We start from the raw sequence: 26,206 nt of genomic DNA on the forward strand, positions 1-26,206 counted from the left end.
GCACATAGCATTTATCAAGTAAATTATTATAAATCCTTGAGTAAGAATTACACCTTTGCTTGCAAGGAGTTCTATTTCAAAACTTATATTTCACATTTATATATGATTATTGATGCATATAAGTAAAAAAAATCATTAAAAATAACATGTCTCAATGGTTCATGTAAGATAATTTAAAAGGCAAGCAACAAAATCATTGCAAAAGAAATTATAAATAATAAGAAATATACATATTAATATAATTCGCAATTCCCATATATTTCAAAAAATATGAAATCATACAAATTGATACAACAAAAACTATGTCCAAAATGTATTGAAAATTTGGAATGTACTTTCCAACAAATTTATAAAGGAAATTATCTCCATCCACTACAATGAAGTACATGTTCTATTGAACATTCGAATGTACTCATATTTTTCTTTGATACAATGAGGTGTCTTAAGAAGGGGGAATAAAACTTGCATAAGCCAAGTACCTTGCTCTTTTCCTGTATAGGCTTTTATCAAGATGTGGTTTGATCGATATCCAATGAATTGAAAAGTATGCTTTGTTGTATCATTAGCAATACATTTGATTCTTTATAATTATCTCCATATTGGGACCACACATCAGTCAACTTTTTCTCATAAAATTGTCTTGTTCTCCATGCTTCCAATTTTGTTTGCAAATAACAATGAGACTTGTCCCATGCAGATTTAAAGTACTCTATATCAATATTTGACTTTTCAAGTACTTTTCGGATGTACTTGTCAGTGACATTAATGTCCATATTGTGACATCATAATTTTTTAAGCAACATTTTAATATTTATGGCCCTTAAAAAATAAGACCTACCACCAAACTATCAATCTAGTTCTCTTTGAATATGAAAATTGTGTTCATCTTTGGTGTATGATTTGAAGAATACTCCTTCCATTTCAAATATCAACATCTTTTGACTTCTAGTAATGCCCATCTGCATCTGCACTGCAACCACATGTATGATATTAAAATATCTACACTTCATTGCTTAAGGACATAAACACCTACCAAATTAAAAATGATGTTAATATTTATTATGAATTGTTTCCATTTATATGCAAAGGGAATTAATTTTACGAGTTAATAGTAATCAAAAATACAAATACAATGGCCCCATTAAAATGAACAAACTAATGATATGTTTAATTTATATATACAACCTAGTACCTTTATTTAATTTGTATGAAATACAATTCTTCTAAGAAAGCGTTGACCCACCATTAAAATCATTGATTTTAATACTTATGAGGATTTCTTTAATTGCAATTGAAAAATATAATTACAATGGTCTAGTGCAAGTAAACAAACTAATTATATATTAACTTCCACATACAATATAATACAATTTTTAAATTTCAAACCTAATTAATTATATGCTAATTTCTAGAGTCTCTACCTTAGTTGCTTTTGGTGCTTCTTTTAGTACAAATTGTATGTTTATTGTTGGTGCTACGTAGAACCTAATATAGTTTTTCAACTTATATGGAATAAAAAAAGTTATAAGAATGCAATGGGTCATCCTTCACATTACTAATTTCTAAGAGGTATAATGATAACTTAAACCACGATTGAAACAAATAATTGTAATGATCTAATTCAAACAAATAGACCGATTATCTATTAATTTTTACATATAATGTAATCCATTGTAAAAATTTCTATAGCATGGGAAATTTTGATATGAAAAAATTAAATGACCATTCAAATCAATAATTGTTATCAATACAATATCTCACCAAAAATAAATAAAATAGAAATTTTATTTTTAGTAATGACAAACCAAATCAACAATTATTTTATTAGTGTTGTGAAATAAAAGCAATAATTCATGATGTCATATATATAATAGCATGAAATAGACATCGCTCATCTTAAGGTACTTCTAAATGTAATTCGTGGCTATGTATTCGGTCTTGGTGGTGCTTATAACATCTGACTTACGTTTCCTACTCATCCATGATATCGAAGCAGAACCCAAAAAGAACCAACACTGAGAAGTGCTCTAATGATCCTCCACACTGGGTGCCCAGTTAGCATTCGAATAATCATGCAGCGTCATATTTCCAACAGTTTATCTCAATCCATGAGAGATTGTGCCCCAAAGATATCTCAGAAGATTCTTGGCACCAACCCAGTGAGGCTCAACCAAATATGAGCTCACCATGCTAATTGCAAAACATATATCCGAACAGAAGTTCACCAAGAACATCAATGCAAATGAGTTTATGAAACTCAGAGCCATTTCCCAAATCTGGTCCGGCATCACCACCATATAACTTCTGAAAGTTGAGATCCTCGAGGTAGTCACGGGCTTGCAGTTTACCATTCCATATCCGGAATCCAACTCCCTCTTACTTCTGCAAGTGAGAGGGTCTGCACCTGTCAGAAATAGGTTGTTCTCAGAAGGCGCCGGTATGAGAGGTCTATCATCCATAACCTTCAAACAATGGTTTGGATCGCCTTCACTCTCAGTGAATCTCAGCTTCATCTGATAGCTATCAATCCTCTCATATCAAACCTGGGGTGATTTGCTTCAAGCCATAGAGGGCTTTCTTCCACCTACACACATGAGATTCCTGGTCATGAATCTCAAACCTCCTCGGGTTGTTCCAAACCTATGGACCTGCTACATGAGGGAAATGGTCCCCTTGTGAGATTTTCCTTCGGTACATCTCAGACATGTACCTTCATGCTCCTTTTGAATTCAGGGATCCCTGTCATCATCTGACTCATAGACCTCTGGTGCTATGTGTCAACTGACATGGTCCCCAATGGACTTTCTGTAATTTGATAGAATTGCCAACCCTGAACCCACAAGTAAAAGCATCCTTGAAAATTCTATTTTCAAACACATACCTTTCCATCGATGAATGCCACGCAGAAACCTTGCACTTCCATTGCCAAAATGGACACCAGGTTCTTCTTGCGATCAGGTACATAAAAGAAATTATGTAAATGAATCGAGTTACCCTCATTCAATTGAGGGGTAACACCCTTTCCGGGATGGGCGACATCAGCTCCAAGTATAATCCCATGAATGTTTCCATCTATACCAAATTAGAGAGAGAGCAACCTTCTATCCGATGGAGTGCCTTGAAGCACCACAATCAATAAGCTAGATTCCCAAAGAATCTGAAGGAGAGGGCCAATATAAGATAACACTTCTTTATCTTATCATAAACAACATTTGATTCTTCATACCTGGGGTTCCTTGGTTTCTCTAAAGAGTCGGTTGTGTCCTGTCATTCCTTTGATCATTGAAGATGTCCCTGGAATGATTGTTATCATCATCAAGTGATGTGTCCCTGCCAGTCGAACACTCCTTTGCATAATGGTTGAACTTATTTCAACCAAGTCATCTACCTTTCCTTCCACCCTTATATTCGGACTTCCCATTGAAGTGATCTTCAGGTAGGCCATCAGAAACTTTCGCTGCGCCATTTTGATAATATTCTTTGCTTCGACTTCACCCTTGGTGAATTAGAAGAGGGATGAGGAATCCATTGATCATTTTGTCATTTCCCAGCTGTCTTTGGTGGTTGCTCTTTCACTCTTGCTTGGGCTTTGTCTTCATCTCAACTCTGATACCATGTTAAGTTTTGGGTATGTTCTATTCTAGAGCAATTTATTTCAATTTTCACAGTTAGCTCAATATTTTTTCCAGATTAGCAATCACATCAGCATTAAAGTAAACTACAGATAGAACATAAATATAAATCGCAGAAGACAAGCCAAGACAAGAGGACACAAGATGTCGCGCTAGCCAGGGACAAACCCCAATGTGGGGAAACCCTTGATCAATTCTTCTTATATGTTCTTCAATAGTTCAGCAGAGAGAGAGAGACAGAGAGATAGTACATATACAACTAAAGTCAACACTTTGACTTATCTAAATGAGAGCATAGATCATCTCTAAGAAGACGATGCATGAGATCAGTTGAAGACATACTGCTTCCACTGATTCTCCAAGGCGACTCCTTCACCTATCATCGTGTTGCATCTCATCATCATGCTGCACCTCGCCGTGTTGCACCATGTTGCACCCCACCGTGTTGCACCATGCTGCACCCATCATCACAATGCTGGACCTCATGACTGCTGCACTTAATGTTGTATTGTTGTCCCATGTGTCATAGTTGAACCATGTTGTCCATGTTTGTTGTCCCATTGCTTGCTTGTTGTCCCTTGCATGCTTGGTGTACTTGTTGCTAAGTACCATACAGTGGTCCCAATGTTAGTTTGATGTCCCTTACATGTTGATGTACCATTGCATGCTTGGTGTACTTGTTGCTAAATACCATACAGTTGTCCCAATGTTAGTTTGTTGTCCCTTGCATGCTTCTGTACCATTGCATGCTTCGTGTACTTGCTACTAAGTACCATACAACTGTCCCAATGTTAGTTTGTTGTCCCTTGCATGCTATTGTACCAATGTGCTATACCTGCAGCACCATGAACTTGCTACATCATATTGTTGCACCTCACCATTGTGTTGCCCCTCATTATGCTATGATACACTTCGTCACTATAACCATCATGCTGCAGCATTCATCATCATGTTGCTGCGATATATCATCATCATGCTGCTTCAATGTATCATCATCACTGTTTTGGGGCTTTTCTATTTGCTGCATTGCTGGACTGGTTAGGGCATTCTAACAGCAGTCCTAACAACCTTCAAAATGTGGCCAGAATAGCCCTCCACAACTGCATCTGCCTTTCTAAGAGGGGAGGAAAGCCTTCGCTGCAATGCTCGACTGTTCCAACCCCTATTCCATCCTTCGGCCTCCTCTTATCTATTGTGGCTTGCTACAGCAAGTTGTCCCTTAGTTGCGGCAGCCCTTCTAGGGGATATTCCTTCACCTAACCACCCCAAAACAATCCCCCTGCCTCTCAACCTCAAGATGTGGGTTGCGGCCTTCTTCAACAGCTCCTCGGCCTCCTGGAATATCCTCCTAACTCCTCATTGTTCTCTTCTAGACTTTTTGCGGCTAGGGTAGATCCATACCACCCTTAGGGCAGCGTATAGGCTTCTTCATAGGCTACGTTAGGGCTTCTCCATAGGGCAGCGTTAGGGCTTCTCCATAGGGCAGTGTTATTCCTTAAGATCTTTCCTCCTACTAAAACCCAAAGATAAGTAAAGAGGAAGAGATTCCAAGTGTGTGTAGAAATGACTTGAAGGCCACATCTATTTATACTAAAACGTTGGGCACAAGTGGGGTTTATTTGGTTGTTCGCTGATCTTGACGAATTGTCCCATAACACAAATAAATTCAGATCTCCATGAATACTTATCGAAATCGGATGATCTTTAGATCAAACCTACACCTCTCGATGAGAGAGATCCAAGAAAAATATCAACTACCATTAATAAGATGACCCACGTGGAGTTTAGCCCTAGTTTCCAATTTTAACAGCATAAAAACAAACACATAGAAACATTATAGGGTGAAATAAATCTAGCATGTGTTAGAATTACGTTCAGCAAAAATACAAACATGTTTCCAACGACAATATTGCAAAGAAAATTAAATGTATCACATGCTAGATTTATTTTTAGTTCAGACAAAAGCACATTGCCAATAACAACATTAGAAGGGGAAAGAAATTTAAGCATTACAAGAAAGAAAGAACGAATTCAAAACAAAAACAAAACAAAACAAAAAAAAACTCATATCAACATTGGTAGGTGAAAGAAATCTAACATGTGCTAGAAAGTAATAACAACATTAGAAGGGGAAAGAAATTTAAGCATAAGAAAAAAAAGAAAACTCATATCAACATTGGTAGGTGAAAGAAATGCTAGATTTACTTCTAGCACAAACACAAATATGTTGTCAACAACAACATTACAGCAAGGTAAAAGAAACTCTAGCACATGTTATATTTCCTTCTAGCACAAACATAAGTAAACAACATTATTGTATGGCTAAAGAAACCTAATACATGTTGGATTTACTTCTAGCACAAACACAAGCATATTACCAATAACATCATTGTAAGGAAAAAGGAATCTAGCACCCACAAGATTTTCTTCTAGCACAAACAAAAACACATTGCGAATAACATTGTAAGCTAAAAGAAATCTAATGTGTGTTATATTTCATTCTATCATAAAAACAAGCACATAACAACATTGCAAGGTGTCAGAAATCTAGTATGTGTTAGATTTACTTCTATCACAAGCACAAGTATATTGTCAACAACAACACTACAAGAAAAAAAGAAATCTATTAAATGCTAAATTTCCTTCTAGCATAAACATAAACACATTGCAAAATAAAAACAATGCAAGGCATTTGATTTCCTTCTAGCATAGACAGAAACACATTGCAAAATAAAAACAATGCAAGGCATTTGATTTCCTTCTAGCACAAATAACTATATTGTCAAAAATAATATTGCATTGTGAAAAAAGTATAACACGTACTAGATTTCCTTCTAGTACAATTTCACAAACATATTGCCAACAACAACATTACCAAACAAAACAAATCTAACACATGCTAAATTTCCTCCTATCAAAAACACAAGCACGTTGCAAATAACAACATTACAAGATGAAAGAAATATAATGCATAGTATATTTCCTTCTAATGCAAACATAATCACATAACATTGTAGGGTGAGGAAAATTTAGTCTGCATTATATTTACTTCTAAAACAAGCATATAAATATTTCCAATGACAACATTAAAAGACAAAACAAATCTAGCAAAAGCTAGATTTCCTTTTAGCCCAAACAAAAACATGTTAGCAATAACAACATTGCAAGGTAAAATAAAATCTATCTAACATGTGTTAAATTTCCTGTTAGCACAAACACAAGTACATAGCAACAATGTAGAGTGAGAAATCTAGCAAGTGCTAGATTTATGTCTACCACAAATACAAGCACGTTGCCAACAACAACATTATAGAGTATAAGAAATATAGCCTGTGCTAAAAAAAAATTCCAACACAAACACAAGCACATTTCAATTTGAAAGAAATCTAACGCACGTTATATTTCCTTCTAGCACATAACAACATTGTAGGACTAAAGAAGTCTAGTGCATGCTAGATTCATTTCCATCACAAACACAAGTAGATTGCAAGCTGAAGGAAACAAAACACATGCTAGATTCCTTCTAGCCATTGTTCTAAAAAACGACCAAGTCGACTCTGACTCGGCCAAGTCAGAGCAAGCCAATGCTCGCCGGGTCAGCTCGGCAACCGAAACGGAATGGCTAGTCGGATTGTTATCGAGCTAGTCATTGACTCAGTCAGCTCGATAACAACTCGGTCGACTCGATAATGACTCAGTTGGCTCGATAACAACTTGGTCGGCTAGCCTCTTTGACAAAAATCCTAAAGCACATTTGTCAAAAGTTGTTCCGCCTCCTACATATCAATGGTTGGGTTGTTATTTATTGCATATTTATAGCCCTAAAGTAATCTATCGTTGTGAGAAAGTTTTGAAAATTACAAGGTTGAAGTATGGTTATCCTAGTGGCATGAATTAGAAAACTGAAACATTGCATTGAGCCATACAATGTTTTTAAAAAGGCAAACGTTTTGAGACTTCAGTAGGGGCAGAGAATTGGTATTATTGTTGTTGTAGTCCAGTGATTGTCCTTATAGGCTGAGGCAGAAAAGAATCCTGCCAGTGGTGGCTAAGTATGAACTTTGTAATGGATAGTGCACTAGGTGCCATTTTGATATAATGGATATATTCATGAGCCTACTTTGATCATATGTTGTCTTCTCTCTATATTCTAAAGCTTTGTGTTTGGAAACATGAATGAAAATATTCAAAATTATGTTTTTTATAAAATAACAAATAAAAAAAATAAAAAAATATTTAATGTATTTTTTACAACTACCGAGTCATTGAAATCAAACCGGTTGAGTCGATACCGAGTCGGAGTCGAAGTCGGAGCTAACCCTCGACCGTTTCTGAACTGGAGTCGGAGTCGAAGTCGGAGCTAACCCTCGACTGTTTCTGAACTGGAGTCGGAGTTTTAAAAGATTGCTTCTAGCACAAGCAACCATATTTCCAAAAACATTGCATTGTGAAATAAATCTAGTGCATGCAAAATTTCCTTCTAGCCCAAAGATAAGCACATCGCCAATAACAACATTGCAAGGTGAAAAAAATCAATGTGTTTTTAGATTTCCTTCTAGTATAAACACATGCAGACACAAACATTGTAAGGTGAAATAATTCTAGCTCGCGTTAGATTTACTTCTAATACAAACACAACCATGTTGACAACAACAACATTACATGGCAAGGAAACCTAGCGCATGCTAGATTTCTTTCTAGCACAAACACAAGCACATTACCGTATGAAAGAAATATAACCCGTGCTAGATTTCCTTCTAACACAAACACAAGAACATAACAACATTGTAGGGTTAAAGAAATATAACACACACTAAATTTACTTCTAGCACAAACTGAAACATATTGCCAATAACAATATTGCAATAAAAGAAATCTAGCGTGTGCTAAATTTCCTTCTAACACAATCACATGCAAAATTCCAATAACAACATTGCAAGGTCAAAGAATTCTAGCATATTTCTTCCTTCTAGCACAAACAACCAAATTTCCAACCACAACATTGCATTGTGAGAGAAATCTAGTGCATGCTAAATTTCCTTATAGCTCAAACACAAGCACATAAAAGCAATGTAAGTTGAAAAAAAACTAACATGTGTTATATTTACATTTAGCAAAAACACAAGCCTATTGCCAACAACAACATTATCAAGCAAAAGAAAGCTAACATATGCTAGATTTCATTCTATCATACACAAGTGTATTGCTAATAACAACATTGTAAGATGAAAGAAATCTAACGAATGTTAGATTTTCTTTAGCACAAATAAGCACATAACAACTTTAACCCTTAGTAGCTCCCACACACATACTTTTATTTGCATATTTGTTTTTTGACACCTAACACCCCTCAAGTCATTTCATGGACTTTTTTGAGAAGCCAATGCACTTTTATCATAATTATTAAGTTATATGAAACCCACTTTGTATGCACATGGGGTCTTACCCCCCATACTCTTTTCATCTTATTTGGTCTGCAATGCTAATGTGTTTATTAGTGTGCATGAAATATCATATTTGCAACACCAGACTTTTTAGCCTCAAAACATATAAAAGCATATGCACATCGATACTCTGGTCCCAAAACTTATACACATACATACACATGGGCATGATACCCCCACTAGCCTAATCTTTGCATGTACATGTTATTTACAATTGAGGGGTTGGAATTGGGGTGTTAGAAAAATCATCCAACATAGACAAAATTTTAGAACCTAAAATACACTAGAGGATGTGTTCCACGGTTGGAACAAGGTAGTTATATTTATCTAATGCTTTATTGATATTTTTGAAATCAATGAAAAGATCGATTTCTCCATTCTTATTCCTAGCAGGTACCATATGTGGACAGTGCCAAGAACAGGGTGCTGCTTAACTGAGTGAAGTAATGGGCAATGTTGAAGCTGCCATCTATGCAACAAGGTTACGCTCTTTTTTGGATTTTCTAGCTCCTTTGTTATGCATTCCAGAGTTTACAGCTCTATCATGTTTGCAGCTTTTACCTAACGAAGCGTGGATGTGTAAGAATTGTACAACATTGAAAGACCTAAGTTCCTCTTCTCCCCATTGATTACCTCTGTCTTCACTATTCCAGAGCTCTGACACAGGCGCCAAGCATAAGGTTAAGATTTTTTTCATCATAGGCCTTGGATTCCCAATTTTCCATTACTCTTTTTGAGAATTGCGATTGATAGGTTTAGCAATCTCAGTTTTTGGGTATCTGGGTACTCAACAAACTATTGATTTACTGTGTGAAAAGGAAGTGGGTCTAATCAAGCACGTCTTCTACAAGATAGAATTTGGGAGAGTTTTCATCGGATTTGGGCACCTGCGATTGTTTGGCATGCTGGGGAAAATTGCCTCGTTCTTTTCCTTAAGGGCCCAAATACCTCTTTTGTGATACATTTTCGATTGTTTAGCATGCTGGGAAAAACTGCCCCCGTTCTTTTCCTTGAGGGCCCAAATAACCCTTTTGTGATACATTTTCGATCTGAAAAAACGACCTACTCCCCTTATCAGTTCTTTGTTTCTTGAAACCCTCTGCTTCCCATGGTAATCTCTCCTTCTGCTGCTGCAGCAATCTCTTCCTCTGATATCAGCTACAAAAAACGGCTTACTATGAAATGCTACAATTTTACTACTAGTGTTCGGGATTTAAAAAAGGTTTGGTGCACCTATTTTGGTAATAAAAACATGTGTAGAAAGTAGTGCTTTTTCTTTATACGCCAAGTTTGGTCCCTTGGATCCTAATATAACATGCATTGAGTTTCAAACGACCTTGCCTCCAAAGAAAAAAGAAGACCAAAGAGTCTTAGATGTTGAAGCCCTAAAGGCCTTATAATTTGTTCCTGAGATGAAGCAGTGTTTGGCTGCGAGGTTTAGTTTGAGATTAGGAATGAGGCCACGTGGTGTAAGTTTCCTAGGCAGCATGAATACAATATACCCCACTACTAAATTTTCAGCATATAGACACGTAAATATACAAATAATGCAAATCTAAATTGTGTCACAGCTTTCCTTCCTGCTGTGAGTCAATTGCATTAAAAGATGCCTTGGTTTCAGCAAATAAATGACACCTTTTCAAGTGCGTGTAGCACAAACAGCTGGCTATAGAATTTCCAAGCCTTTCTAGTGTAAAAGTGATGGTTATGTTCTGAACTTAGAATACGCGTGTAAACAAAGATAGAAACCCAAATCTAAAGCCCTATGGCCAACATACAAGTATAGACATGAATACTGTTATGTAGATGCAAACCAATTCTTTTAAGCATTTTGTAAAATAGTTTTCATTCAAACACATAACAACTTCAGAGTTATAAATTTTGAGTCATAATTAAGAGAGGATTGTTATTTCCAGGCATTAAGAAAAATTCCAAATGTTTACTCTGCATCTATAGTCATCATCAAAAGAATAAACCAACTTTGTTGTGCATGTACAAGAAAATTCATTCAGAAATTTCATAAAAATTTAAGTCTCTTGTCCAGCCAATTAGGGCCAGTTTGTACTGGTTAGGTACCAGTCTAGTCAGCAGGCTGGTTCAAAACCATGCCCAGTCCAATGGGGCGATTTGACCAGTTCTGATTCTGACAGGACCTACATATGAAAAAGCATTCAAACAATTGCATTGCTTTCTGATGTTGAATAATGAGACCCTAGTGCCTGTTTCTACTCAGACAAACCACTAGAACACTTGCATGATAAAGATAGGATAAACACCCAGGGGGTTCTATAAAAAATTCTCCAGACCTAAAGCTAAATTACTGGCACTTTTCATTGTCTGAGACTGAGAAAGGGAAGCAAAAACACAGACTGAAATTTCAAATTGTAAACAATGAAAAAACATGGAAAGTTTTACTTCCTGAGAAAGGGAAGCAAAAACACAGACTGAAATTTCAAATTGTAAACAATGAAAAAACATGGAAAGTTTTACTTCTACTGTCACTTCAGTGATCAATAAACAGCCTCCTCCGGTCTCTTAAGAAGACCCTCAAGTCTGTCCAAGACTTGTTAGTGATTGTCCTGCCATATCTCTCAACATGGCTCTCAAAGGAAGAGAGTGCAATATTGATATGGAAATATGCATGGGTAAATGAAATTTCTTGAAATAAAGACGCACATTCAGCACCCAGAAGCATCGGAACCCACAATGGAAAGCTCACATATAGGGAAGATATTTCCTTGTATGACTGGAACAAAGCATGTTGTACAATATGGACAGGACACATCCTTCTGATTGACCATGGTATATAGGTGTAAAATTTGCTGCACCACCAACAAAAGGATTTCTGAAGTCAAAATCATAATTCAATTTTTTGGCATCCTGCAGCTGCCTTTCGCATGCCTGCAGAACTTCTTGTACCTTTGTTGAATGGTTTGCAGGGGTTCACTTTCCAATAGTCATCAAGCAAAGTTAGCTGTTGTACTAAAGCTCCATCCCTTATAACAAACACCCATGGTATTCAGCAAATCCAACCTCAAATGGAATTTTTGAAGGTTCTTATGACTAAAATAAACTGCAAGCTCTTTCTGTTGAACAGTATCATCCTTAACTTCCTTTCTCTTGCGCTGCAGCTAAAGACCCAGAACACAACTGCAAGCTCACATATAGCACATAGATTTCCCTTTATGATTGGAATAAAGTGTGGTGTACAATGTGGACAGGACACATACTTCTTACCATGGTATAGAGGTGTAAAAGTTGCTCCAAAAACAACAAAAGGATTTCTGAAGTCATAATTCAGTGTTTTTAGCATCCTGCAACTGCCTCCCACATGCCTACAGAACTTGCTGGGCCTTTGTTGCATGGTTTGCAGCGAGCTCATTTGCCAGCAGTTATCAAGCCAAGTTAGTGGCCCTGTGGAGTTCCGTGCAGGGGGGGTGACGGCGTGAACTTGCTACAGCAATGTGGCTGAGGACTAAAGGAGTAGGCCAAGGCTTTAATGTCTGCTACAGGAGGACTGAGAAAGCAGACCATGGCCTACAGGATGTAGCTGAAGAACTGCTTGATGGGCAGATTGTTGATTGAGTGTACAGGGGGCATGCCAGGAGGGCTGCCAAGTCACTAGGAGCAGTCCAAGGTGTCCAAGGAGTTGGTTGTTGGAGCTGCTAAAGGAAAAACAATTGTTGCATGTTGGGACTTCAGTTTATACAGAGCTAACAGCTGTAAGTATTGTCTCGTATTTAGCATTTTGTGCAGGGATTGTAAAGGGCCATTATCCCTAGTGAATAGAAAAGAAATTATCACTAGTGTTTTATTTCCAACTGGAATGATGATATGGTGAACACTGAAGACCTTGTTGTTGTAGTTAAATGTACTGAAAAACCAAGCTTTTATGTTTTCGAAAACTTGAATTTCCCTAGCAAACACCTATGGTGTTCAGCAAAGCCAACCTCAAATGGACTTTTTGAATGTTGCAATGAGTAAAATAGGCTGCAAGCTCTTGTTGTTCAACAGTATGATCTTTAACTTCCTCTTGACCCCCATTTGAACACCCATAACACATTCTTTAACAATTCCAATCAATTTCTTCAGCTTCTCAACCTCCTAAATGGAATCTACATCAATAACTGGAATTGCGTGCAAGATTGTAAGAAATAACCTTAATGCTTCACTAAACTTCCCACCTGCTGTGGCTTTGTAAGCTAACTTCCCATCTGTTGTGGCTTTGTAAGCTAGTCTAAGTTTCTCATCTAATTGAAAAAGCTTAAATACCGAAGCTCATGGACCTCTGACATTTGAGCTAGCAGTCTCACTCCAGCCTCCCTCTATTGCTAAGAAGACCACAGTGCAGAAACAAATGTAGGGAGGTATGTATGGCTGCCCATGTAAAGATCCAAAAACAAAGGTTTTAACTTTTAATGGAGTGAAATTCTTAATACCAAGTTGTTGACTTGAGAGCTGCATCGCCATATTAATGTTACTAGCAGCTGCATTCTCACCTGCAAGAAAAGATTTTGTGTATCCATATTTGAATTACTGGCATACGTGGTGATGGCGTAACTAATGACATTATGAGTTGTACCTGCAACATTTGCAGCTTAGACATCTGTAGGGAGCTTCAAATCTTCTACATCCCATCCTACCTCATCGTCATTGTCTCCTCTCACTTCTCTATCACCGACCACTACAACCTCGCCATTTTGTTTTTCAACTCCAGAAGTGTCAAGGTCTTAACCCCTATTGGCTGCAGCTCCTTCATCCTCTTCTTCATGGACTGCACCCCCTGCATTATCCAACCCACCAGAAGTGTCAAGGTCTTAACCCCTATTGGCTGCAGCTCCTTCATCCTCTTCTTCATGGACTGCAACCCCTGCGTTATGCTACCCACCCCCAAAAAGGCCATTAGTAACCCTCAATAACAGCCATTCATGATTGCAACAAATTGATGGAGGTACAATAAGTGATGATTTATTTCCAGATGGCAGAGTGGGCAGATTGCCACCTAACTATTAAGTACAAGCATATCAGCAATCTCTGTAAGCCCATGAACTGCTGCACTCACATATGGGCATTGTGAAACTGACCCATAACATCATTTTATATTTATGCAACCCCCAACATCTTCAAAAACTTATCAATATTGTCCATGACAAGATACAAAATGAAAGCCTTTCAAAATTCTTTAATCTTTGGTAAGCATATTCAACAATGGCAGCATTTCCTTACCAAAGGGCCTCAGTTCCAAGTGTATACCAGTGACCTCAACATCTCTCTGTTTTGCAGAAGCAACATCAATTTGAATAGTTTCACCCTACACTGCTAAGTTAAATCATGCCTTCTCATCTTTGAAAAAGTGAAGAGCCGCTTCTGGGAAGCCCTTCAGATGCAGCTAAGCAATCACTGCCTGTCCACAAATCAGTTCCTAATCATGCTCATAACATTGTCATACTTCCTTTTTATCAGTGCCAGCTTGAATATATACTCATGCATCAATCTGTATGACATGGTTATTTCCAACTCATTCATGCAATTGACAGAATTCTCAGACACCTTCAATATACATACTTGAACATCAAGTGTTCCAATAAGACCACAGTTTCTGTTTGGAAGACAACAAAACACAATTGTCACCCCGAGCACCACTCTTAAGTTTTAACACAAATAATCTTATGTAGAGAACAATGTACAAGCTCCTTGCTTCCAATGATGATTGCATGCTTGCTCAGCAAGGCTACATTTTCCATGTCATCTGACTAAATGTATTTAGCAAATGGAGTATGGAGGTCCCCAGATACAATCCTCTGTTGCAAACCAAGGTTGCTATCTTTTCTTCCTGTATTGTGTCACTCTTCTGTCCCAACACTATTTTCTGGCCCAAGAAGAAGGTTTTATGTTCCTGCACATAAAATTGTATCCACAGTTACTGGACAACTAGACTTCTTGATCACCTTATTTCTGCGATTTTTATCACTTGGTTATGACTCATGTCAGTGACTGCCGATTGATTGCAAGCAAAAAAGGCAGCAGGTCCTCCAAGTCGTTGTCTTTTCTTCTTGCATTGCGTCACTTCTCCCAAGTCCCAACTCTATCCTCTGGCCCAAGAATAAGTTCATATCACCCACCATCAACATCCAAACGTATTAGGACAACATCCTCCATGGGGCTAAACAACAATGATCATCATCCTTGATCCAATTCATGGATCCAGCCCTACTTATCTGTATAAGTTGAGAGTATTTTTGAGTTGCAAATTGATGAGCAAACAAAAAATGGTCATTGTTGCAGTATAGGGTGCCCTCATAAACAACAAAAGCAGATCTTTCTTTTTCTAACTTGAAAACAATCATCCCATGGTCATGCCCAACAGCAAGAAGATTCATATGAAGATGTGCTACAAGGATCTAGAAGCAATCATGGTCTCTACGAAATGTTTGGACACCTCTACAATACTTGGATACATCTCAAACTCAGATACTTTTATCTTCTAAATGTTAACAATAATGTCATGGCGTGGATGGAACATCACACGAGACATATAGTTCACATGCCCTCTTAAAAGTTAAAATATCCAACTTCCCAAGCTTGGTACCCGAGAACAAAAAACATACTAACTTTTCACAAATGAATTATCTACAAATTTTTCACGTGCCCTCCTAAAGTATTCAACTTCCCAAGCCTTGATCTCTGAGAACAAAACTAACTTTTCACAAACGAATTATCTACAAACTTTTCACATGCCCTCTTAAATTATCCAACTTGCCAGGCCTTGGTATTCGAGAACAAAACAAACTAACTTTTCACAAATGAATTACATGCAAACTGAGATGCTACTCAATAAAAAGGAGTAACAGAAGAAAAAGATAAAAGAAAAAAAAGTTAATATATCTCTAATGAAATAGATATAACTTCACCAAGCAATTGAATCTGCATGCCATTCAATCTGCTTGGTGACCATCTGCTCCTGACACAATCAATGGCAAGCTGGGATGAAAAGCAGCAGCCCAGTTCACTCCATGGTCATGACATTCCAAAACATATTTGACAACAGCATCACCCTCTCCAAAAATATCTGTGTTCATTTGTGTCAACCTTAATATCATCAGCAGACGGTTTCCTCCTCGAGCACAAATATCCCATACACAATCAGTCTGATCCAAGGGGCTTCAAATGAACAAATCTTCATTAGGATGAAAAGAAACACACATTACACAAAAAATGTTGCCAGTAAGGTCAGATACAAGTTCAAGATTGCCAGTTCCATATCGTTTTTGTTTGTTCATCATTGGCACTGACAATCTAAGGATACTCATTGTGGAACTTAACTCTCCGGATATAGGCAGCGGTGCATATTGTAGTTCCATATATTGATCTTAAAGACATTCCCTGTAACATTAACAAGTAAACTGGAGTTAACAACTTTTCATAATTGTATTTTTGACTGTTATGTCAGATGACTTGCAGTTAATATCATTTACAATCGAAGGCACTACTCTTTAGATGTCCTAAATATACATGCACAATGTCTACATAAGAAGCTACATGGCTGGGAAGCTTCGCTAAACCTACCAATTCTAAAATAACTTTGTTCCTTGGATGGGAGAGGGTGGGATTTTTTCTTGCAGTTCTCCTTTGGCTAAGTGGCTGCACTATGAGAGGCATTTCTAAGCCTGCCAAAATCACGAAGGACTTGTCATCTGGCCCAATCCCCGCCCATTCAGAAGGTTTTAGACTAGGTATACCAGTTTGATTACCTTGAGACCTTTTTCCTTGCGTGTAATTTCTCACCCCACCCTCCATCCGGTAGTGACACTGAGATATTCCTCATAGCTCCAAACAACAATTGACTCTATTCCTCATAGCTCATGAAGAAGAGCTCAAAACAACAATTGATTCACAAACAGGGAAAGATAACATTTTCTTCCCAACCACCCAAGCTAAACCCAATTGACACCACTACAAAACTTGCCACTAGACGTGTGTAATTTCCAAACATTTTACAATACAGAGCAATTAAAGGTAATCTCCTAGTTGATCCATGAAAATTTTGTCAAAATACATGAGGGACTCACACAACACCAATGTGTTCAAGACCCTCCCCATGTCACCAAGGTGTTAGACACCCACCATTCCAAGATATAAAAATGTATCCATTGAAACCCATATCAATCGTCCAAGATTTTCTGGAAAGTAGACTCGACGAGCTTTCCAACGAGCTATCCCACACCCAATTTGGACATCGAGAAGGCACTCAAAAGTTGATTTGAAGTCAGCGCAGAGCGTTTCCTTAAGGCGTTGTGCGTTTGTCCAGGAGAGGCGCTGCACGTTTCCTTCAGGCGCTGCGCACTTGACAGGCAGCGCAATTTTTCACTATTTCTTTGGTTTTTCGCTTTTCACCTATGGAATTTTAATCTTTTCACTAATGTAATGTAAAATCATGATGTAATTAAAGTGTATTTATGTTACCTAGGGTAGATACATTAGATGAAAAGCTTAAATGAGATGAATGAATCAGTTTGCTTCATACTAGGAATGTTTCAGTTTCAGGCTTTCAGCATCCTAGTCTTCAACTGTCTGCTCAACTTTTTGTGCCACTGACTCCTCCTCTCATGGAATTCGACCCCTGAGGCTAGGATTAGTTGTTTGGGGGTCTATATCATGTATTTTCTCAATCAATGTGTGGGTTGGACTCACTTGGATGCTCAGAGCTTGATTGTACATCATTGTAAGCAGTTTGGCAAGGAGATTAATAAGATTTGCCACTATTTTTATGGGATCTCTATGGTATGGAGTTTTAGGACAGATTCTTCTTTTGTAATCATTTGTTTATATGCTTTATGTATGCCATCATTCATTTCATTGCTTCTTATTGAATGTTATCAAGTTTGATGGGTAGAATCCATTGTAATAGTGCTCTACCTTGGGAAATCATTCAATATTTCATGTTTTCTACTGTTTGATAAGGATCCATGATTGTCACATGCCCTCCTCGGCTCCTCATCAGTGTTAAACACCTCACACCATTAAGCCTAAAGTGCTAAAGCCTATGCCTACCTCGCCCCATAGAACACCCTACATTAATGACCTAATTTCCCAGACCTAAACTGCCCAGCTCCATCTGATCCAGCAAAACACCAACAAATTCAATCAAAACCTTTCGTGCTACTATACCTAACCTAAAATCCTTTACCTGATCCAGTCATCTTGACTGAGACCTTACGGAGAGAGCCTTCTCCCGGCCTAGTAGGGCTAGCTACTAGGCTAAGCTTGGTCTGTTGTTACCTTAGAATTGCCTCCCTTCAGCCTGAGGTCAATCTAGGTGATAACAACCATAACTGAATAACCCCATCGTGACGACTGGCCAGGATCGATGGCCTTTTCATATAAAAGCTCAACCCCTTTACCCAGTTACTCTGGCACTCGAATTTGGTCGACATTGCAAATGATCTTCCAGCCTATATACCATAAAAGGGGTTGAATCAGCATACAGAACCAGTACAAACCCTAGACCAAACCCCACATGCAATGTCATGAACGATCCAAACCATTTGCCCCATATTTATGTGGTATTGTAGTGATGCGTTATTATTTCTCCTTAAGATTCTTATTTATAACAAACATTTTGAGGCATTCCCCTCCTTTATGGGGAGAAATTGCTTAATGTGAATTTTATAGATGGCCTTGCTCTCACTACAAAGCTCATTCAGTCGTTTAGTGGAGGGAATGACACAATATCTTGATATCGTCACTACATCAATAGGCATCATGGTTAATCAAGAAAAGATAGGGGCCTTTATTATTTGGGTAGGAAGACTTTCTAGGTTGGCTTGTCAATTAGGGGATTATTGTTTCTTAAGAGAACTTAAGGTTGGGTTCCCTCACTTGCCTTGATAGTTCCTCTTCATAGAAACTTGAGGTAAGTGAATTCAAAGAAACTCTTCAAGTTATGATCATTTATGTGTTATTTATGTTGACAATGCATATGCTGGTAATGCAATCAGCGTTGGTAAGGAAAATTCTGTAGCTCTCTCAATAAAGGAAATCATTTTCCTTTTCTACAAGGAAATCCCTTTACTAGTGAGGGAAGGATATTCCTTTCCTCTAACTCAAGGAATCACCTTGCTAGTATAAAATGAAAGTCCTTTTCTTATAGAAGATTAGAGAAGTATAAATCTCAAAAATAATTAAAAATTAATTTGAAGAACGAACTTGAGAATTGGTTGAAACATGTTCTTGAGAGGAGATCCTAGAAAGAAGCAAAGTATAGTTAATCATTAAAAAAGAATGACTTTTGGAGACAAAAATGATAACTACCAGTACTACAAAAAATACTTTTGGGGGGGCCATACGCTGCCTCCAAAAGTGGGAATTAGAAGCGGTTTTAGCATTAGTTGCAGTTTTTTAAACCCTCACTCACCCCACCCCCCGGCGGCCCCTAAAAGCATCACCTCTAAAAGTCAAGCCTTTTAGGAGCGGTTTTTTAAGAGAGATGAATTGCCCCCAAATGTATCACTTTTCAAAGGGGGTTCCAAACTTGAAAAGTGACTTTTGGGTGCAATTTTTTAGACGCCCCCCCCCCCCCCCTTCAAAGCATCACCTCTAAATGTCAAGCCTTTTAGGGAAGGTATTTGAAGAGATAGCGTTGATGGGTAGCCCAAATGGTTGGTGAAGCCCCCCTGCCAAGTCATTGGCCCTCTATTATGAGGCGTTGGTTCAGTTCTCCTTGGCTTCGCCAGGGTTGAGCCCCAAAAGTTGGGTCAATTAGGTGTGAGGGTCCTTCAGGTGGGCTAGCCTAAGGGCGTTGTGAGGACAAACAAAAAGTTCTTTTAAGAGATATGAACCAGCCCCAAAAAGTGACTTTTAGGGGTGATTGCGATAGCCCTCAAAAGTCATCTTTCAAGGTTGGTTGTAAATCGCCTCCAAAAATTCACTTTTGGGGGCGATTTGAAACCCCCTTGAAAATTGACCTATGGGGGCAATTTAAAACCCCCCTCGTAGCAACCTACAAGGGCGGCTTACAACCCCCCTTGTAGCAACTTATTAGGGTGGTCTAAAACCGCCTTGTAACAATGTTTGGGGATGTTGGGAGCCCCCCTCGTACTAACTTTTGGGGGAGTTAAGAGCCCCCGCCGTGGCAACTTGTGGGGGCATTAGAAGCCCCCCTTATAGTACACTATACATACTTTCAAATTGTTAGATTGTGATAAAGTTCTTTCTCCTCACTCTTTCGTCCCAAGGGAGAAATGCAAGGGGTGGTCAAGGTCGTAGCCAAGGCCAGGGTTGTGGTTGTGGAAGAACTCAAGCTCAACCTCAAACCACCCGAAATCAAGGTCGTAGAAATAACAATGATTTAATCTTGAAAGCAACTCGGCCTTATCTAACTAATGCACACCCACGGGCTCATTATATTATTTCGGGTTGGGACAATGAATTGAAGCAACAAGCAATAGGTAATGAACTGGAGCTAAATGAATGGCAGGATCTCATCCCTGACCCCGATACCAAAGGTTGATACATACAAGTCCAGCAGACCCTTTACCTTTTCTGGATGATGGAAAATCTCTTGGCAAAAAGCTTTAACGTCCACCTTTGCAGGAATTTTGGAGTTGGCAACAAAAATACTGGAAATCCACAAGGAATTCTAGCTCATTCAACGCCATATTCAATAGCAAAACGCTCATTTAAGTCGTATTGAGAATCATATTCCCTGCCTTCCACAAACTGAATAAGGACACAATATCCCTTTTATAAAGTAATAAGGAAAAAAATGGAAATTATTTTTTATTATTAAATTGATAATTAATTGAGTTTGTCTTGAATAATTGGAAAATTTTTGTCATAATGAATTGGAACCTTGTTATTAAATCTAAACATAAACATTCTCAATATACGTGATAAAATTTCTACGGTTTTGAATTATAAATCTATTTTTTTTGCACAACCAAAAAGGTGCATCTTTCCTACATTCATGTTCATAATGATAAACTTTGTGACCTATTTAGTTGAATGTCTAAGATATTGCTCAAGCAACCTACTCCCAACAACTAACTTTACTTTGTTGATCATAACGTGATTATTTCTCATTAATTATCATTTCCCAGTTTTCTTTGGCGATTGAACAAATACAAATGAAATACAAGATCATAGCAATCTCAATTTTGGATTTGAACATTTAGAACTCACTCTTTTTGTTTGTTTCTCACCAATTATTCCAAGCAATTAGATTTCTATGCTTAAGTTTTAAATATCCCATAGCTTCCATGAGAGAAAATAGATTTATGTACTGAATTTGCCTATGGATTTTGAAAATTGAAGTTGCCTCCTCTTATTAGGCAACCTAGTCATATGCTCTGTTGACCTCCAAGACAGTAATAATTCCATTAACTACTGATCACATAAATTTTGTTTCTAAACCCCATCATCTACCGCATTCTCGACGATTTTGAAAAAGTGATTCTCAAAAGAATCCCCGAGAGGCCCTCAAAATAGAACCAAAAGATCCTCCGTGCACAAAGATCAAGTTGACCTACATGAAGGGGCAAGTCAGCCTAAAATTTGTACCCCTCACAAGCCTATAAATAAGAAGGAACTCAACCTCATTGTGACTCACCAAAAGAAAGTTCGATCTTCTCAAGATAGAAGCTGGTAAAAGGACGAAAAGGAAGGCGAAGAACTAGATCTAAGTTTTTGGGCCTCTCTCTCTCGTGTTAGGGTTTCTACATTTGATGGGCAGAAGAATTTGTTGTGGAAGTCGAAGTTGCAGAAGAATTTGTTGGGCAAGTCAAAGTTGCAGAAGAGTTTGCTGGGCATATCGAAATTGCAGAAGAATGTGTTGGGCAGGTTGAAGTTCTAGAAAAATCTGGTGGGCAAGTCGAAATTGCAGAAGTTGTTGGAATCAACTTCTTATCATTTTCCCTATTTCATGCAGTTTCATAAAAAGTCTACCCCGAGTTTTTGGCACTTCCTGGACTGTTACCCTACCCATTTATAGAAATTCATTGCTTAACATTTCCTAATTCTGATTTCGTTCAATTCTTTGATTATTTTGATTTTGACTTATTTGGGGTATAGTGATGGGATTTTTAACTTTCACATTAATAGTAAACCCTTAAAAATAATCCAAATCCTATTACAATCCTTCATGCTAGTTTATCATTTGGTTTCTCATTATTTTGTTGCTAAGATGGAACACTTGAAGAAAGAAACTAACAATCAATTCCTTGGTGAGGAGCATACAATGATCTCTTTGGTTTCAGTGGGAACAAGTGTCAAATAATACACAAACTCCTCAGCATTTTTGCTATAAGATAAGTGTTGACGAATGTACAGGAATGTATCAAAATAACTAACAGCATAGTTAAAACCTCAAATTCGTTTACAACCATTTGGAAACAAAATGTTGTTCATAAATGCATCTGGATAACTAGCAACAGAAGGTAAAACATAATGTATTTTTGATAGCCCTCTAGATAACAAAAAGCTAAAACCTACTATATTTTTGGCAACCCTTCAAAGTTTGGACCATATTGATCCTACCAGCCATTCATGTCTTGATAACGCTCTTAAGCCACTTTGGAAATGAAACAGAAGAAACCCCTGCTAAAACTGAAAATACAAACTTAATAAAAAATTCGCAAACGCTAGTTATGGTCGTTTTATACTTGAAGGAAATTTTAGGATTATTTCAAATAGTATCATTTGAATTAGTAAAACGAGATAGGTTTCCTATAAGAAACCATCCATTTTGCATGATGTTATGTAATTTTCGTCTTAATTCCCGCAAATTTTATTATTCTCTTAAAATAGCTCCCAAGGTTCTTTAAGAAAATCATTACCCTTGCAGTCGTTCCCCGAGGTTCTTTAAGAAAATTATTTACCCTTGCAAACCCCCAAGTTCAGGGGCCGGTTGCCAAGTTATTCAATCTAATTAAAGTACCACTACAAAATGGCAGTTAAGCGACCCTATCTACTCAACGTGGAAACTTATTCTTCGTCATGAGGTTGCATACAGAACTACATTGTCATTGTCGAAGCTTAAAATAAACCAAACAACTGCAAACCCTAAATTTATCAGAACCTGATGATTTTAATGAGACCTCCGAAAAAAACACATGGAAAACCACAGTCTATTCCTTAATGGTTTTTTTACTTAAAAAAAAAATTGAAGACCCAATACATTGTTCGATGACTAAAATGTATAGCCAGAAATGGCTGACTTAAGACAACTTCATTAAAATTACTGGGTATGAAACCTCAAACTAAGAAGAAAACAGATACGAACCTCGCGTCTAGAGAAATATTTTGGAGCAGAAGGATAGTGGGCAGAGTGGAGCGCATGTCTCTGAACCTATCTCGCTCCCTGTATTGATCGCACTCCCTGCAATCCTCGTAACATCTTCTATGAGGAGGGCTTCGGCCCCCCTGGGAGGTCGCTTCTGATGCGTCTCCGGTTTCCTCCCATTTCGCCCCCTGCGGAACTGTTTGATACGAATCAAATGTGAGAGAATCTATGAACAAGTATTTAGACAGATAGCTTTGCTCTGTCGCTGCTTGTGGCTATCTAGTGGCTGTATCAAATGCTTTCTTGCAAGTATTGTGACAGTCCTCGGCTTCGCAAATGAAGAGAGGGCAAAGGAATGAACGTGTGTGGGATAATGGGTTATCTCAATTCTTTAACTCATATTAAACTGATATAAATTAAGATTATACATAAATCATTTATAAATTAGGTAATTATTTATTATTAAATTGGGATTTTATATAAATTTATTTATTAATGTTAATTTATAGTGATTTTTAATATATTTTTGTTAAATAGAATTATTTTGAATTATTATAGTATGAAGAAATTTTTTTTGGTTGATTTTTCTATTGTTATATTTTAATTAGCATTTAACATGTTTAAATAATGCTTTCTTTATGTGAGGAGGTTATCTATTTGCATATTCAAAGCGTTGTTTTTACCTTTATATGTGGAAGTTATCTATTTGCATATTCAAAAAGTTTTGATGTAGCTTTTGCCTTAAAAAATGACTATTGTGACTGTATGGTGAGAAAGTAATCTATAAATAGAGTTAAGAATTATTTAGAATAAATAGGAGATTCTTTCCCATTATCTATGACTAATCTTTGAGAGATTGGGTATACATTCCCTAATTATCACATAAACAAGAGTTCAATCTTGCATTTAGTGTTTTATCTCCATGGAGGTTCGCTAAACAAAGGGAATACGTCCTCCTATGTGACGTTGATTATCTCTCCCTCTTAAAGGATTGCTAAACATTAAGAATTGAATCTTCATTACTTTAAAGATGCAGTCTTGTCAAATATACTAAAAACATAGTAGGATTCTTTCATTGTGGACAAACTCAAGTACATGTTAGAGGGAAGTATTCCTCTATGGATGGTTAACAAGTTGATCAATAACTACAATCAAATGCTTCAATCTATATATTTAATGATCTCTAGTCATCATCTAAAGAGTTCAAGAATCAAATAAATTCCAACCTAACTTCTAAGTATATAGTATGCTTGTACTTTAGAGGTTCTATTATTGTAAAATTTGACAATTATGGAAGTTGTGGCAAGGTCTTGGAGGAGGGACTGTCATTTTGGAGCAAAGCTAGCCTCTTTTTAAAGGATAGTTTCTAAAATTGAATCCATCTTCAATGTTTGTCTCTTCAACCCCACTCTAGATTTGAATTTTGAATATCCCCCCACTTATTTTGGGATGAGATAATCTTTCAAAAGCCAACATAAATATGTTGGGGATGTATAACAAGATACAAACCAGTCAAGGAAGGTATACACACGTGCTAAAATTTGCATTGAAGTTGACTTGAGCAAAGCTATAGCAATGCATATTTAATTAAATATTTGTGATTTTAACAACCCATCCATTTGATTACAATAATGATACTTTATGTGTATCTATGTGCAAAGAGAATATACTCGAAAAACACCTTCCCAACAACAAAATGATTATAAAAAAATTGAAAAATAACAGCGAATGGGTGGTAGGACTGAATGAGGAATCAAAGATCATGAAAGAAGAGGTGTCCAAGTTTAGTCCCAATAAAATATTCTATGACACCTTCCAAGGAGTGTGTTTTTAAGAGTGACACAAACATGATCATGGATTACATGCCAAAATCTTATGGGAAAACAGGAAGCAACATGAATGAGATATTATAGATTTCAAAGAGAGCATCTTATTCAATCCAATAGAAGCAAGGCAGTTTGTGCTACTTGAGCCTCCCAAAGCTCTAAATAAATTGGTTGAAAGCAAGAAATCAAAAAGAGAAATGCAAAGAAAGGAAAAATTAAGTTGTTAATATGTTGAGAAGTATTTTTAATTATTGGAATTTAGTCTTCAAATCAAAGGGGCCATATAAGAAGTTCTACCATTTTCTACTGCACATGTTTAGAGATATTGAATTCTACATAAATTGAAATTTTAAGAGATTTGTGTCCAAGAGACCTTCAAATAAAATAAAATGATTTAGTTGCTTCGTAATATGAGCATTTCTTTGTATATCATTAGGCAAGTTGGCAGATGCTTTGTAGGGAGGATATCGCAAAGGCCAATGTCATCAAAAAGGTCTATAAAGAAAGTTCGAGAGAGGGTCTTCCTGACCATATGGATCCCAACTAAAAAACCCCCCCAAAGAGAAATTTAAATATCCCTTGACAGTAATGTAACCTGTTACCGCCTCAAACTAGCGGGGGTCCTAAAAAGGGTTACTACTAGCCTAAGGGCAACAATGGATCGATAGCCCATTGTCCACCTTGGCTAAGGCTCCCTTCTCTCTGCAAATTTTCATTGATGGGAGGAGACCCATTATGAATAAGGATCACGAAATGGATGGACCAATGATAGGGTGAGGGGTGGATACTAGAAACTATTCACAAGAGAGGCTCAAATAATGTGGCTATGCTTTTACGGGGAAGACAAGAAGTTAGGCTCTTTAAATGAAGGCTTGGGGATAATTTAACAAGGGTTAGGGTTTAAGTATTTGCCTTATAAAGGAGATTCCTTAAGCCCTATAATTATGTCGAAACTGGGATTCCACGGATGCTTTGAAGAATTAACCTTGATAGTGCATGGTACCACATGGGACCAAGTGGACACAA

At 37.3% G+C, this 26,206-nt stretch overlaps 1 long non-coding RNA gene across 1 annotated transcript; it reads right to left on the reverse strand.

Moving 5' to 3' along the window:
- Positions 1 to 312: 312 nt before the first annotated feature.
- LOC149187243 (uncharacterized) lies at positions 313 to 23,737 on the reverse strand. The gene is made up of 2 exons (XR_016255760.1): positions 23,355 to 23,737; positions 313 to 970 (listed from the first exon to the last, which is right to left on the reverse strand). It is a non-coding gene; the product is annotated as an uncharacterized LOC149187243 (long non-coding RNA).
- Between the last annotated feature and the right edge of the window lie 2,469 nt (positions 23,738 to 26,206).

The sequence above is a fragment of the Pinus tabuliformis genome, chromosome 3_1 (assembly GCF_031772625.1).
Source record: "Pinus tabuliformis cultivar Carrire ecotype Pingquan chromosome 3_1, CPIR1, whole genome shotgun sequence".
Classification (NCBI taxonomy): Eukaryota; Viridiplantae; Streptophyta; class Pinopsida; order Pinales; family Pinaceae; genus Pinus; species Pinus tabuliformis.